Raw genomic sequence first — 14,725 nt, forward strand, 5'->3', positions numbered from 1 at the left:
AGTTTGGAGAAGATTTGAGAATTTTTGAAAAAAAGCTCCAGAGAGGGACCGACCCGCCGCGGAAATTCTAGCCGGCTTGCCTCAACCGCGACCCGGCCTGATTTGGTGGTTCGTCCCAGTAAAGAAAAATCTCTGAAAAAGAGACTAAGTCCGAAGGTAAAAAGTTGACCGGGACCTCCCAGCCATCGTATCCGAGAAGGGCTCCACGGACGTCGGATCAAGATCCAGGTTTACCCCGGTCGAAGGATTTTCATCTCGAAAAAACGACTAAGTCCGAAGGTAAAAATCTCCACCGAGGAAACCCACATCGCGTATCCGGACAAGGGCTCCAGGAGGTCGGATTCAACTGGCAGGTTCGTCCCGGTGAAGAAAAACTTCAAAATAAAGACTAAGTCAGAAGGTAACTTTTTAACCGAGGCCTCCCGCGACTTGTAGCCGAGCAGGGCTCCATCGCGGTCGGCCTGAAACTTTGACTTTGCCCCGGTCGAGGTGCAACCAGATGACCCGATTGGCGCTTTTTGTTTCTAAGCGCTAGAAAAATAATAATTCTTTAAACATTCATATCTCCGGTTCCCTTTATCCGATTTTATTCGTTTTTGTGTCAATTTAAAGATAAAAATATAAACTATTTTTATAAATTGGTTTTGGATTTTTAAACTGTTTCCTGTGTTTTATTTAAATACTGTTTTGTGATATTTGAATGCTTTACACACTGTCTCCTAAGTTAAGCCTTGACGCTCGTTGCCAAGCTACCAAGGGTTGAGCTGGGATTAATTTACTGAGACCTAACTGTACCTAGGTGGAGGTTAGTGGCTTGTTGCTAGGTGTAGGTACCTACCTGCCCTTACCAATAACCCATTTTCCAACATTTTTGGTGGCAGCGGTGGGATCCTGTACTTGTGTTCAGTATCACGTTACAGTTTTGAGTAAAACAAATTAAAAATCCTTTAAATTGTCTTATTGCAAAAATTATATATTTTTTTAATTTTTAATTTTTTTTTTTTTTATTAATTTGGATTAATTTCAATTATTGAATTTTTGTAATTTTTCTAAATTCTTGTTTCCAATTTTTGCAAAAAGTTTTTGTTGACACAAAACTAGGGAACCATGGAGCTTGATCTGGCTAGCCTACCCACACTGACAGTAGTCCAGCTTAGGGGGTTGTGTATTGAAAGAGGGTTGCCTGCAACCACTAATCTCAGGAAGCAAATCCTGATTAAATCCCTGACAGCATGGGCTGAGGCCCAAGAGCTAGGCACAGAGGAAGCTCCAGAGGAGGAAGAAAAAGGGGAGGATGCTAACTCTAACCTCTCAGGGGAGGGAAGGCATCTGAGCCCAAGTGAGGATGAGGAAGAACGGTCCTCAGTAGATACAGTCACTAGGGGCAGACCCAAAGCTAGTGGTAGGAAGGGGGTCCTTTCAGGAGGAGAGAACCCATCCATCAGAGAAAGAGAGCTGGAGGCCCAGCTAGCATACATAGCTTTGGAAGCAGATAAGCTGGCCCTAGAAAAGAAAAAGTGGGCAAACAAAGAAAAAAGAGATGGTGGCAGCGATAAAGAAGCTGAGGTGTCCCTGGGTGGGGTTTTTCCCCCAGATTACCCAAAGGGGTGGTTCCTGCCTATGTAGAGGGGGATGACATAGATAAGTGGCTGGGGGCCTTTGAGAGGGCCCTCCAGATAAGGAGAGTCAAGCCTCAGTACTGGGGTTCACTTCTTTGGGAGTTAGTTCCCAACTCTGGGAGGGATAGGCTCCTAACCATGAGTGGGGAAGATGCAGACTCATACCCCAGTATGAAGAGTTGCTTGACTAAAAAGTTTGGTCTGACCCCAGAGCAGTATAGGCTCAAGTTTAGGGACACCCAAAAGACAAGCACCCAGTCCTGGGTGGACTTTGTGGACATTTCAGTAAAGGCACTGGAGGGCTGGATACAGGGCAACAGGGTAAGTACCTTTGAGGGGCTGTATAATTTGATTATGAGGGAGCACCTCCTAACTAATTGTGTCCAAGAGAAGCTCCGCCAGTATCTAGTTGACTCTAGGTTGACCAACCCCAGAGAGCTGGGGGAGGCAGCAGATGACTGGTTAAGAACTAGGGTTAACCAGAAACCCCCACGGGGTGATCAGAAAAAGGGAGGACATGGTTCTTCTCAGGGGAAGAACCAGGGGAAAGATGATAAAAAGCCCAAAGAGTCCTCACAAGAGTCCCCAAAAACTTCTCAGGGAGGGGGAGCCCCGAGCCAATTCACTTTTAAAGGGAAAGGGTATCAGGGAAAGAATTATGATCCTGCTAAAGCAGGAAGGTTTCAGGAGCTTGCTAAGGCCGGCAAGTGTTTTGATTGTCATCAACCTGGACATAAAAGAGGAGATGCTATCTGCTCCAAGAAGCCCCCCACTGGTGGGCAATCCCAGGGGATTGCTAGTGTAGGGTTGGGGGTGGAAGTTGGCCCAGGGGTGGAATCAGGGTACACAGAGGTCACCTTAGTATCCGTGGGTGGGGTGGACATTGCAACTATGGCCACCTTACCTCCCATCATGGAGAGGTATAAGCAGAGGCCTAAAGTCAATGGGATCGAAGTGGAAGCTCTGAGAGATACAGGAGCCAGTGTGACAATGGTCACAGAAAAGCTGGTTTCTCCAGAGCAGGTCTTACCTGGTGTCTTCCACCAGGTGACTTATGCAGATAGCAGAACCAAACTCCATCCCATGGCTATGGTGAGTCTGGAATGGGGAGGTGTGACTGGCCCTAAAAAGGTAGCTGTAGCTCCTGCCCTCCCAGTAGAGTGTCTACTGGGAAATGATCTTGAAGCATCTGAATGGTCAGAAGTGGAGAGAAGGGTCCATGCACAGATGCTGGACCTCCCTGAATGGGTGTGTGCTGTGACCAGGTCACAGGCAGCACAACAGGGAAATGCTGGACACTTGGACCCTGGAACAATGGGCCAAGCCTCCAAGAAAAAGAGAAAGGGCACTGGGTCTGGATTGCCAGCCCCAACAAGTACAGAGGGTCAGGAAGAATCCAACCCTGAGGGGGAGGATCTGAACTCTGAGGGAGGGACACTTTCCCTGCAAACTATGCCTGATTTGGCAGAACTGCAAGGGGCAGGTGGGCCCACCAGAGAAGATTTGTGCCAGGGACAAAGAGAGTGTCCCACTCTTGAGGGCCTGAGGCAGACTGCTACCAGGCAAGAACAAGGGGATACCAGTGGGACCCACAAGGTTTACTGGGAGGATGGAGTTCTCTACACTGAGGCAAGGGCCCTCAAACCAGGGGCTACTAGGAGAGTAGTGGTCCCCCAGAAGTATAGAGAATTCCTCCTTACCTTAAGCCATGATATCCCCTTAGCTGGACATTTGGGACAGACCAAGACCTGGAACAGGCTGGTCAACCATTTTTATTGGCCCCAAATGTCAGAAAAAGTCAGGGAGTTTTGCAGCTCCTGTGTCACCTGTCAAGCCAGTGGCAAGACAGGAGGCAAACCAAAGGCTCCCCTGATACCACTGCCAGTGGTTGGGACTCCCTTTGAGCCGGTGGGGATTGACATTGTTGGTCCCCTAGACCCACCAACTGCTTCAGGTAACAGGTACATTGTGGTGGTAGTGGACCATGCCACCAGGTACCCTGAGGCAATACCCCTCCGGACAGTCACTGCTCCCACAGTGGCTAGGGCCCTACTTGGTGTGTTCACCAGAGTGGGATTCCCAAAGGAGGTGGTCTCAGATAGGGGCACAAACTTTATGTCAGCCTATCTGAAAGCCATGTGGGATGAGTGTGGTGTTACTTATAAGTTCACCACCCCCTACCACCCACAGACCAATGGTCTGGTGGAAAGATTTAATAAGACCCTGAAGGGCATGATCATGGGTTTGTCTGACAAACTCAGGAGGAGATGGGATGTCCTCCTCCCTTGCCTGCTGTTTGCCTACAGAGAGGTGCCACAGAAGGGGGTTGGATTCAGCCCCTTTGAGTTACTGTTTGGGCACCCTGTAAGAGGCCCATTGTGCTTGGTGAGAGAGTCTTGGGAAAAGCATCTCAAAGAATCCAAGGAGAATGTGCTAGATTATGTGCTAGGCCTGCGGTCACGCATGGCTGAGTATATGAAGAAGGCAAGCAGAAACCTGGAAGCCAGCCAGGAGCTCATGAAGCTCTGGCATGATCAAAAGGCTACCATGCCTGAGTATCACCCAGGACAGCTGGTGTGAGTTTTGGAGCCCATGGCTCCTAGGGCACTTCAGGCCAAATGGACTGGGCCCTATCCAATTCTAGAGAAAAAAGGTGAGGTCACCTACTTGGTGGACCTTGGCACCCCCAGGAATCCTCACAGGATCCTGCATGTAAACAGGATGAAACCCCACCAGGACAGGGCAGACATGACAATGCTAATGGTCACTGATGAAGGGAAGGAGGAGGAGGGTGAACCTCTGCCAGACCTCCTGTCCTCAAAGGCAAAAGATGGGTCAGTGGAGGGAGTGGTACTCTCTCCCAAATTGACAGATCAGCAACAAAAAGACTGTAAGCAAGTTTTGGGACAGTTTGCTAGTCTGTTCTCCCTGACCCCAGGACTTACCAATTGGTGTGTCCATGATGTTGACACTGGTGACAGCTTGCCTGTCAAGAACAAGCTGTACAGGCTGTCTGACCAGGTCAAGGCCAACATCAAAGCTGAAGTGGCTAAGATGTTGGACCTCAAGGTAATTGAGCCCTCTGATAGTCCTTGGTCCAGTCCAGTGGTACTGGTGCCCAAACCTAATCCCCAAGGTGGGAAGAAAGAATTGAGATTCTGTGTGGACTACAGAGGTCTAAACGCAGTCACTAGGACTGATGCTCACCCCATACCTAGAGCTGATGAGCTCATTGACAGGTTGGGGGCTGCCAAATTCCTGAGCACATTTGATCTGACCTCAGGATATTGGCAGATTGCCTTAAGTCCAAGAGCTAAGGAGAGGTCTGCATTTTCCACACCAGAGGGCCACTTTCAGTTCAAGGTGATGCCCTTTGGCATGAAAAATGCTCCTGCCACCTTCCAACGGTTGGTGAACAGAGTCCTATCTGGGTTGGAATCTTTCAGTGCAGCTTATCTGGATGATATAGCTGTATTTAGTTCCACCTGGAGGGACCACCTGGTCCACCTGAAGGAAGTGCTTCAGGCCCTGCTTCAAGCAGGCCTGACTATCAAGGCAAGCAAGTGCCAGATAGGGCAAAGCTCTGTTGTGTACCTGAGCCACCTTGTTGGTGGAGGCCATGTACAACCTCTCCAGCCCAAGATCCAGACTATTCTGGATTGGGAGGCTCCAAAAACCCAGACTCAGGTCAGGGCCTTTCTTGGCCTGACGGGGTACTACAGGAGGTTTGTTCAGAATTTTGGGACCATAGTGGCCCCTCTGACTGAGCTTACCTCCAAGAAACAGCCCAAGAAGGTCATTTGGACCCCAGAGTGTCAGAAAGCTTTTGACACCCTAAAACAGGCTATGTGTTCAGCACCAGTGTTACTGGCCCCTGACTATAGCAAGGAGTTTGTAGTGCAAACAGATGCTTCAGAGGAAGGGATTGGGGCAGTGTTAGCACAAGTTAATGAAGAGGGCCATGATCACCCAGTTGCCTTCATCAGCAGGCGACTACTCCCCAGAGAGAAAAAATGGAGTGCCATTGAGAGGGAGGCCTTTGCTGTGGTCTGGTCCCTGAAGAAGTTGAGGCCTTACTTGTTTGGCACTCACTTCCGTGTACAAACTGACCACAGACCTCTCAGGTGGTTGATGCAGATGAGGGGGGAGAACCCAAAACTGTTAAGGTGGTACATTTCCCTACAGGGGATGGACTTCACAGTGGAGCACAGACCTGGGACTGCTCATGCCAATGCAGATGGCCTTTCCAGGTTTTTCCACTTAGCTGATGAGGACTACCAGGGTGTAGGTTAGTACCCATCACCTTTCATCTGGGGGGGGGGAAGTGTAGGAAAGTCCTCCTTTTTTGCCTGATCACCCCCACACTTTTTGGATAGGTACTGGTGGTTACTGACTCTTGGCTGTGCCCTGGGTACTGCTTACCAGTCCCAGGGCCAGTGCTCTGTGTAAAATGGATATGCAAATTAGGCTAATTATAATTGGCTAAGTTAACCTACCTATAAGTCCCTAGTATATGGTAGGGCATGTAGGTTAAGGGACCACAGCATAGGTGGTGCACACCTAGGTGCACTGCTGAAGTGCCCAGTGTCATTTTAAAAGCAAGCCTGCCTTGCTGGCTGCTTTTAAATTAAAGTTATAAGCAAATTCGACTTTGGAATTAAAAGTACTTCCAAAGTCTTAAACTACCTTATTTTTACATATAAGTCACCCCTAAGGTGTGCCCTATGTGCCCCTAGGGCTGGGTGCCATGTAACTATAAGCAGGGACTTTATAAAAATAGATTTATAAGCCCTGGTGAGGTAAAAACAGCCAAATTCGTTTTTCCCTCATTGAAGTAAATGGCCTTCATAGGCTAGAATGGGGAGACTTTATTTTAAATTTTAAAGTCTCCTTAAATGTTGCATACCAAGAATTTGGTATCAAATTAATTGTTGTAATAAATCCCACAACTTCCAGTTGTGGGATTTAATATAACTTGTTCAGGTAAAAAGTTTAGACTTTACCTAAAAAGTTGCCAATTTCAGCTCTGCATTGTTTTTGCTGCTGTGCTCTGATTGACCAGCCTGCAGCAGCTTTTGCCAAGCTGCCTTGATGAGGTGTGAAGTGGCCTGGCTTCACACAAAGGAATGTGCTTGGGGGAGAGAATCTCCCCTCAGCAGATGGTGAGGCAGGAAGGGGGAGGGCTGCCAAACTGGTCTTCAAAGGCAGAGAAGGACATCTGGAGCACCCAGCAACACCCCCACATCCTGCAACCCCAGACAACTAGGTGCCCCCTTGATTAGATTAGGAGAGGGCAGGAGAGGGGTGTGTTTATGATTTTTAGCCACACCAGTGGGTGGGCTCAGCCAGATGTAACCTCCAAAAATCAGATTCAGCCATGTTGGATTTTTAGAGACTGTTGCCTTTTGGGATGGATTTTTGCCACACTTCCCAGGAAGTGGTCATCACAGGGGGACGACCCTGTACCTGATTGGAGGACCAGGACCCCCCTGCTTTTCACCCAGGAGCAAGGATAAAACTGGCAGACCTGCCCCCACACCTCAGATCCCCTCCAGAATTCAACAAGAAAAGAACTAAAGAAGAAGAAGGACTGCCCTGCTGGACCCCTGGCCTGCACCTGGAACCTGCGCTCAGAAGGACTGCACCAGCTGCACACTTGGGCTTCACCACAAGAAGGTCTTTGCCTGGCTTCAACTGGTTCAAGGAGGGACTCCCTGTTTGCTACAGGTGAAAAATTGCTATCCAGAGTCCCCCTGCACCAACTCCTGAAAAGTGACCAGCTGACCACTGTCCAGTGGCCAAAAAGGAATTTGTGCCAGGTGCATTCTGGGAGTTGAAGTCCGCACCCCCCAAGGACCATCACAGAACTTCTGGACCCTTGGGGTGAGCTGTGGACCCCAAAAGAACCTTAAAAGAACATCTGGGTGAAGCCCCAGAAGTTTGGAGAAGATTTGAGAATTTTTGAAAAAAAGCTCCAGAGAGGGACCGACCCGCCGCAGAAATTCTAGCCGGCTTGCCTCAACCGCGACCCGGCCTGATTTGGTGGTTCATCCCGGTAATCAAAAATCTCCGAAAAAGAGACTAAGTCCGAAGGTAAAAAGTTGACCGGGACCTCCCAGCCATCGTATCCGAGAAGGGCTCCACGGACGTCGGATCAAGATCCAGGTTTACCCCGGTCGAAGGATTTTCATCTCGAAAAAACGACTAAGTCCGAAGGTAAAAATCTCCACCGAGGAAACCCACATCGCGTATCCGGACAAGGGCTCCAGGAGGTCGGATTCAACTGGCAGGTTCGTCCCGGTGAAGAAAAACTTCAAAATAAAGACTAAGTCAGAAGGTAACTTTTTAACCGAGGCCTCCCGCGACTTGTAGCCGAGCAGGGCTCCATCGCGGTCGGCCTGAAACTTTGACTTTGCCCCGGTCGAGGTGCAACCAGATGACCCGATTGGCGCTTTTTGTTTCTAAGCGCTAGAAAAATAATAATTCTTTAAAAATTCATATCTCCGGTTCCCTTTATCCGATTTTATTCGTTTTTGTGTCAATTTAAAGATAAAAATATAAACTATTTTTATAAATTGGTTTTGGATTTTTAAACTGTTTCCTGTGTTTTATTTAAATACTGTTTTGTGATATTTGAATGCTTTACACACTGTCTCCTAAGTTAAGCCTTGACGCTCGTTGCCAAGCTACCAAGGGTTGAGCTGGGATTAATTTACTGAGACCTAACTGTACCTAGGTGGAGGTTAGTGGCTTGTTGCTAGGTGTAGGTACCTACCTGCCCTTACCAATAACCCATTTTCCAACAATCTGATACTGGCAGGCCCTCTGGCAGGCATTAGATGCTGATAGGGCACCTTACAGGATGGCAGTGCAAGGAGTACCACAGAGAGGTATGCGGGTGGCAGGTCTTTTACTGCTGAGAAGTGTTTTATAAGAAAGGTCTCACAGCACTCATCCCTGATGGGGATCTTTCAAAGGGGCTGCTGATGACAATTTATGTTGTTCCCAGTCGACCAAAGGTTTCTATAATAGGTTGCTTGCTGTTGTAAAGCATTTTGGCCTATGAGTCATCTGTATCCTCTTGGTTGTCAGTCCAGAGTACCTTGGCGTATTCTTTTTTTTTTGCTCCCCACTTAAAATATACAAGTTGTTAGTTGATTTACCATTGCCCCTTCACACCAACCTCAGAGCCTGATTTCTTTTTTTGTCTTCTCTGTTTAAATTGTGAGGCTCTGGAGTATGTCCTGAACAAGCCAGCCTGGTTGCAGATCTTCTTTTCAAGGATACTTGTAGTGAATTTTTTCCATGTATTCACTTGAGTTAGGTTCAGACTTTCAAGATCCTTAGGGACTGATTTGGCACTGTTGGCAGTGGCCGCTATAGTTGGTTCTGACCATTTCAATTTATTGTAGTTTGTATTGAATTGAAATACGGTCGCTCTTCCAACGCTTTGCAATTCGAAATGAACGAACAACAGGAAACAAAGAGAGAGATGGGAAAGTGTAGTCAATTATGGACTTCGATTGTGGACCTATATAGGTAAAGTCTCCTGGACAGTCTTCCAATAAGGGGGCTAATAATGAGTGTGGCTGTGGCTGTGCCACAACAACACCCATTGCATATTATTGTTGCCCAGATCCAAGACAACATGTTCACCAGAGACTGTGACTAAAGTCAATATCAACCCAGGGGTGGTGACAGGATGGCGAAACAAGGCAAAATGCATTCCATCCTCTGCATGTCATTGCCCTTCTCATTTGTGCAGCATCCTGCAGCACACATAGAAATGCCACCTTGCTGCACATAAACAATATATCCCCTCAATGCAGGCACCCTGGCACCATGGTACAAGGATGCCTGTGTTAGTGCAAGGAGCTTAAATCTGCACTAGTGCGGGGAAAATACAGGGGTGTGCAGTAGTCCAGAAAATATGGTGCATCCTTGCATTTCATAAGTGTCACAGCGCGGTGCAGCTATTTGTGCTGCTGCACCGAGCTGTGCCACTTAAGAATAAATCAGGGCCTCAGTGTGCAACATGTGTATGCAACCTGCACAGGGTGGCCCAACAACAACTCTCACTCACCTCTATGCACCATTTGGGAATGGGCACAAAAGTGAATCATATAGGGTATGTCTGTGATCATCATTTTTGCTGCTACGCAAGTATCTTCAATTTCATAATATAACAAGGTTGTCTGTATTGTGTGAATAGTTGTGTTGTGCATAAAGGGATACCTTCAGTCGTAAGAACTGGCACAAGTGGCATCAATGTTGCACTACAGGCACAGTGTCACTGGCCCATAATGCAACAGTACCATCATACAAATAGTTGCCAATGTAGATTCAAGCTGCCCATTCCCCTCATGCCACATTAACAAACTCTCCAAATGCATGCACTGATCCACATTGTGCAACCTTACGCTAACATATGCCTGTGACAGATATGCTGTATGCAAGGAAATGTCCCTAAAGTAGGGAGGGATGAACTAACAGGGCTAACAATCCATGATGGTCTCACTGTGCCATCCAATTAGCACACATATGGGGCCTGCTAAAGGTAGAGGACAAAGCAGCACAAGCATTGTAAGCAATGGACCTCCCTGTGCTTTGCTGCACTAGTGCCACCATTCATGGTGCCAATACAGTAAAGCACCAAAATAGTGACAACACTCATTACACTACTGTGGGAATGTCCAGCAGGGTGAATAGGAATGTAAATGACGTGGTACCATAGTGTCAGTGGCTGGGCCATTGGGTCTGCAAGGAATATGGTGGTGTGGGATCAATGCACAAAATACTTTGAAAGTTTGCCCCATGTGTGATGCATATTGCAACACATAATTAACAACTACAACCTGGGGTCTGTAATATGTCACTGAGCCTCCAGTAGCAAGTGAATAATAAGCCATGTCAACAGCCACTACAGTCAAATATTGACTTTTCTTTATTTCATTACAAAGGATGATGCCTTACCTCCTGCTGACCTGCCTGTCCTGGATTTTACAGATTACGTAGATGACCAGCTGTCAAACATCAATGAAGAGACTCTCCAGGATGTCCTAGTTTCCCTCAGACACCACCTCCAGTCACGGGGAAGGCACACATCATTGTAAGGTCTCCACATGAACAGCCCAACTACCAACATACAGCACCAACCAGTCCTGCCACATCCCTGGACTCCGAGGACCCAGCCATCACCTTTCAGAGGACAGTGGTAGGAGTCCAGCAGTTGCTGGCCAAGCAGGTGCGGGTGGGGATGGAGACCATGGCAGGCAGCCTAGAGGGAGTGCAGAGGTGCCTCAGTCCAAATAAGGACAACTCACCTGCCATCAGAGGCACCCACTCCCTGCTACTGGGACTCCAGCAGTCCCTGGCCAACATAGCTGTTGTCATGAGGCAGAGGCTTCAACAATTGCCCTCCCAAAGTGGCAGCAGCATGTAGATAACAGGCTGGGGGCAATAGAAAATGCCCTGGAGTCCATACAGCAGGAAGTGGCCTCCCTCAATGAAAACATGGCTGCCTACCACCGTGATGTAACTGTGGTGTTGAGAAATCAGCAGTTCCTTCAGTGATGCCTTCTATGTTCCCACGAATGGCAGCTGCCAGAACCTTTGATTCCACATCTCTATCCCCTGATGTGTGTGTGTGTGTGCCCCCCTCAACTTGAACAACAGCACCACCCATTGCACAGGAGGCACACACGTCAGAGGATGAAGATGTGGATGGAAAAACATTCACACATAAAACCACCTTGTAGCACCAGTCTGTGCCACATGGACAGTATCTCCTCAGTTATGTGCCAAGGATCATGCCAATGTTGTGACAGCTGGCAATGCGCCCTCCTCACTCAACCACTATTGACCTATCCGCTGTAGACTGTCATTATCTCAATTCCTGCCTATTGTTAGTTTGGACACTTCCTCACTAATGCACACTTCCCCTACCCATGGCTTATGACATGTCCCTCACCCTTGGACTCTGAATATACTACAAATGGCTCAGGACCTCTCATGGGGTCTCTGAACTTGATATTGTATAGCATTGGAAGGTACACTTGCACATGTAAATAAATGCTCATATGCACATGTATCATATCATATTTTACTGTGATCCATCAACTCATATAAATGTATGCATTGTGTGAAGCTAAGTCAATGAGAACAGAGCCTCATTACATGTGTGGCTTACTGTTCCAAGCCACACACTAGCACTCTAACATGGAAAAGGAGACTGATGGTGTAGTGGGCTACAGCCAACTTACAAGCATGTATTGAACAAATATCCATGCAAGTGGACATATGGCATGTAGGGGTCAGAACGAAGTGCTTGAATTTTCTCTGATGAGAGCACCAGTACAACTAATATGTGTGGAACAGAAGAGGCAACATTTATCAGTGACTGGCCAGGATACATACCCCATATAAGTTGAAGTAATATGTGCTACAGGATTATTTGTGACAGATATGTGATGCCAGTTGATGTTCCATTCTTACCTGTCAAAGATTTTGATACATGCACAATGTGATTGTCAGGAACTCGGGATGACAAATGTTTTGAGAAGCTGATGTCATATTGCAGCCAATCTGACATCATAGGGGATACACATAGTCATACATGTAAATCAATACATAAAGCATACTTGACCAGTGCACACATGAGAACACCCAGACACTCAATCAACATGGACACCTAATTGTCTACAACTAACAGGATTTATTTGTACTTAAAAACAACACCTCATTAAAACCTAAACTAGACACTAGCCTACACTAAACTAATCTATCCTAACTTATCAAAACTTACCCCTACAGCTATCTATCCTAATCTAAACTTATAAATTTAACACAACAGACAAAACATTGTTCCCTAACCCTCCTTAAGAGACAAGGTATGAGTAGGACAACATTAAATAAAGATATCCTAAACAAATATATATTTTTTGTACATGGGTTACGGATTTTTATTTTTTTTATTTTTTTTAACAGAGTTTCTGATACATAACTTCCCACCCAAACCCCAGAAACAAAAACAAAATATATATATATACTAAACCCCTCCCAACTACACTTACTCTATCCTACAACCAACCTAATCTATGTTACCTAACCTATCACTACCCATCTAAGACCCACTAAAACGAAATACAAAATACAATGGAAATGGTAAGAAACTGGGAGTCTGTGCATTTACATCATTACAGCTCCTTCACCTTCTTTTTGTAATATTGCAACAGTTCGAAATTGTGAGCATTGTCCTGCTCAGGTTTGTCCAACCTTGCCATAATGTCTGCCATGTACCTCCTAATGTCTGCTTTAAAGTTGGAGGATGTGGCTGCTGCAGGTGGCTGTTGCAGTGGCTGTGTTGCCATAGGTGACTGCTGAGGCACCCCGACCCTTGATGTTGTGCCTGATGCGCTCTGCACTTGTGCAGCCTGTTGTGGAGGTCCCCCATGTGGGTAGGCAAGCCAAGCCCGATGACTTTTCCTGCCAATATATACTGGCCATCTTCCGGTATCCAGCCTGTACCTCCATGATATGGCAGAAATGCTCTACCCTCTTATCAAAGGCATGCTTCCGTGCTGTGGTCATAGTGGCAGCTGAAACATGAGGAGAACATGGCATCAAATACTGCATTGGGTAGAGGTAGAACCAACATGCAATGTACACAGCATCCTCAGATGCCACCAGACATTCCCCAACAATGTCAATTACCAAATCAAGACTAAACGTCCTACTAGCCATCTACAGTAGCATGCACATGTCATTGGGTTAACGGCTGTCCATTGTTGACCATTGTGGCCCAGAAGTAAGTGCACTAGTGCCTCCTTGTGCCACATTGTTGTCATCATACTTGTGAGGATCAAGAGGACCAACAAGTCCAAATCACTGTGCCGTAGTCACAGATTGATGCAATGCATGTTTTCCACCACTTTGACACACCTTGCGCTCCATTAAGCCTAGGCCAGGTATAATGGATGCAAGGTGGGGTTCACCCGGTGGGGGGGGGGGCAGGAAAAATGGCACTGGGAATTCTAAGGAATACCACTGCATCATTCATGTTTCGTTCGGTTAACACTTGCTCAGAGCAGGTGTTACAAGATGGCACACCATTTTTTACAATGGGCCACTATGTACAGTTGAGATGTTTAGTGCCCATATTGTTTGCCCTAAGCCTGAACAGTACAATCTATATTGTCTACATATTTTGTACCTATTGCTCCCTACTCTGTGGCATTATGTGCACAATTTCTTCTGCAGCGTACACATTGTGGCAGTATGGGTGCCCTAAGAGGCACAGGAAGAGTGCTACTGCACTGGGTGCAGCGACAGTATTCCTTCTTTTTGAACTACCTTTTGCACATGCATGTTTTATATCTCCTAAGTACCAGGTATACACTCAGCATCCACATTCTGTACACATGTGATGTGACCAAGCTCATTCACAATTATCATGATTGGTGGATCATGTTGGTTAACCTGCACACATTTAGTTTGCTACAATCTGTAGACATGTCCCACATCCATCTGGAGCAGAGTTTAAATCTCGTTGTGTACTCAACTGACTGTTCACAAGGACCACTTAAAATCAGTTTATTGGTCCCATGTACGGGAAAAATATCTGTTATGTACTTCACATGGTAGGCTGATGTCTCAATTTCTCGATAACAAGTGGTTTCCCCACTTCGAACCCTTCTTGGATTTAATTACTGATCAACTAAGTAAAAGCTTGTATGTTCGGTTCAGGTATGGATGCCTCCCCCTGAAGTCCTTTTCCAGTTCATGGTGCTCTACCCCGCTATCTAATCAATGTCCAAGTTGTAACGGTTCTGTGGAACCCGTAGTGCACTTTATGTTTATTTGTCCCGCCTATGGCACTGCCCGGCGGAAATGGCTCCGTCCCGCTGCAGGAATATGGGGTTGAAAACGTGCAAAGATGCCCTAAGGTTGATGTTGAGAGATTGCTCCTCTTTCCTAACTTGTGCGGTCAGCAAGTTCCTTGCGTCCGCCTGGCATATACGTACAATTTTTTTTAAAGATCACAGTGATTTGTTATTAATTGAACCTTGATTCTAATTTATTTAATCCAACAGTTTTACTCATTGAAT

Source organism: Pleurodeles waltl, chromosome 9 (genome assembly GCF_031143425.1).
Source record: "Pleurodeles waltl isolate 20211129_DDA chromosome 9, aPleWal1.hap1.20221129, whole genome shotgun sequence".
NCBI lineage: Eukaryota > Metazoa > Chordata > Amphibia > Caudata > Salamandridae > Pleurodeles > Pleurodeles waltl.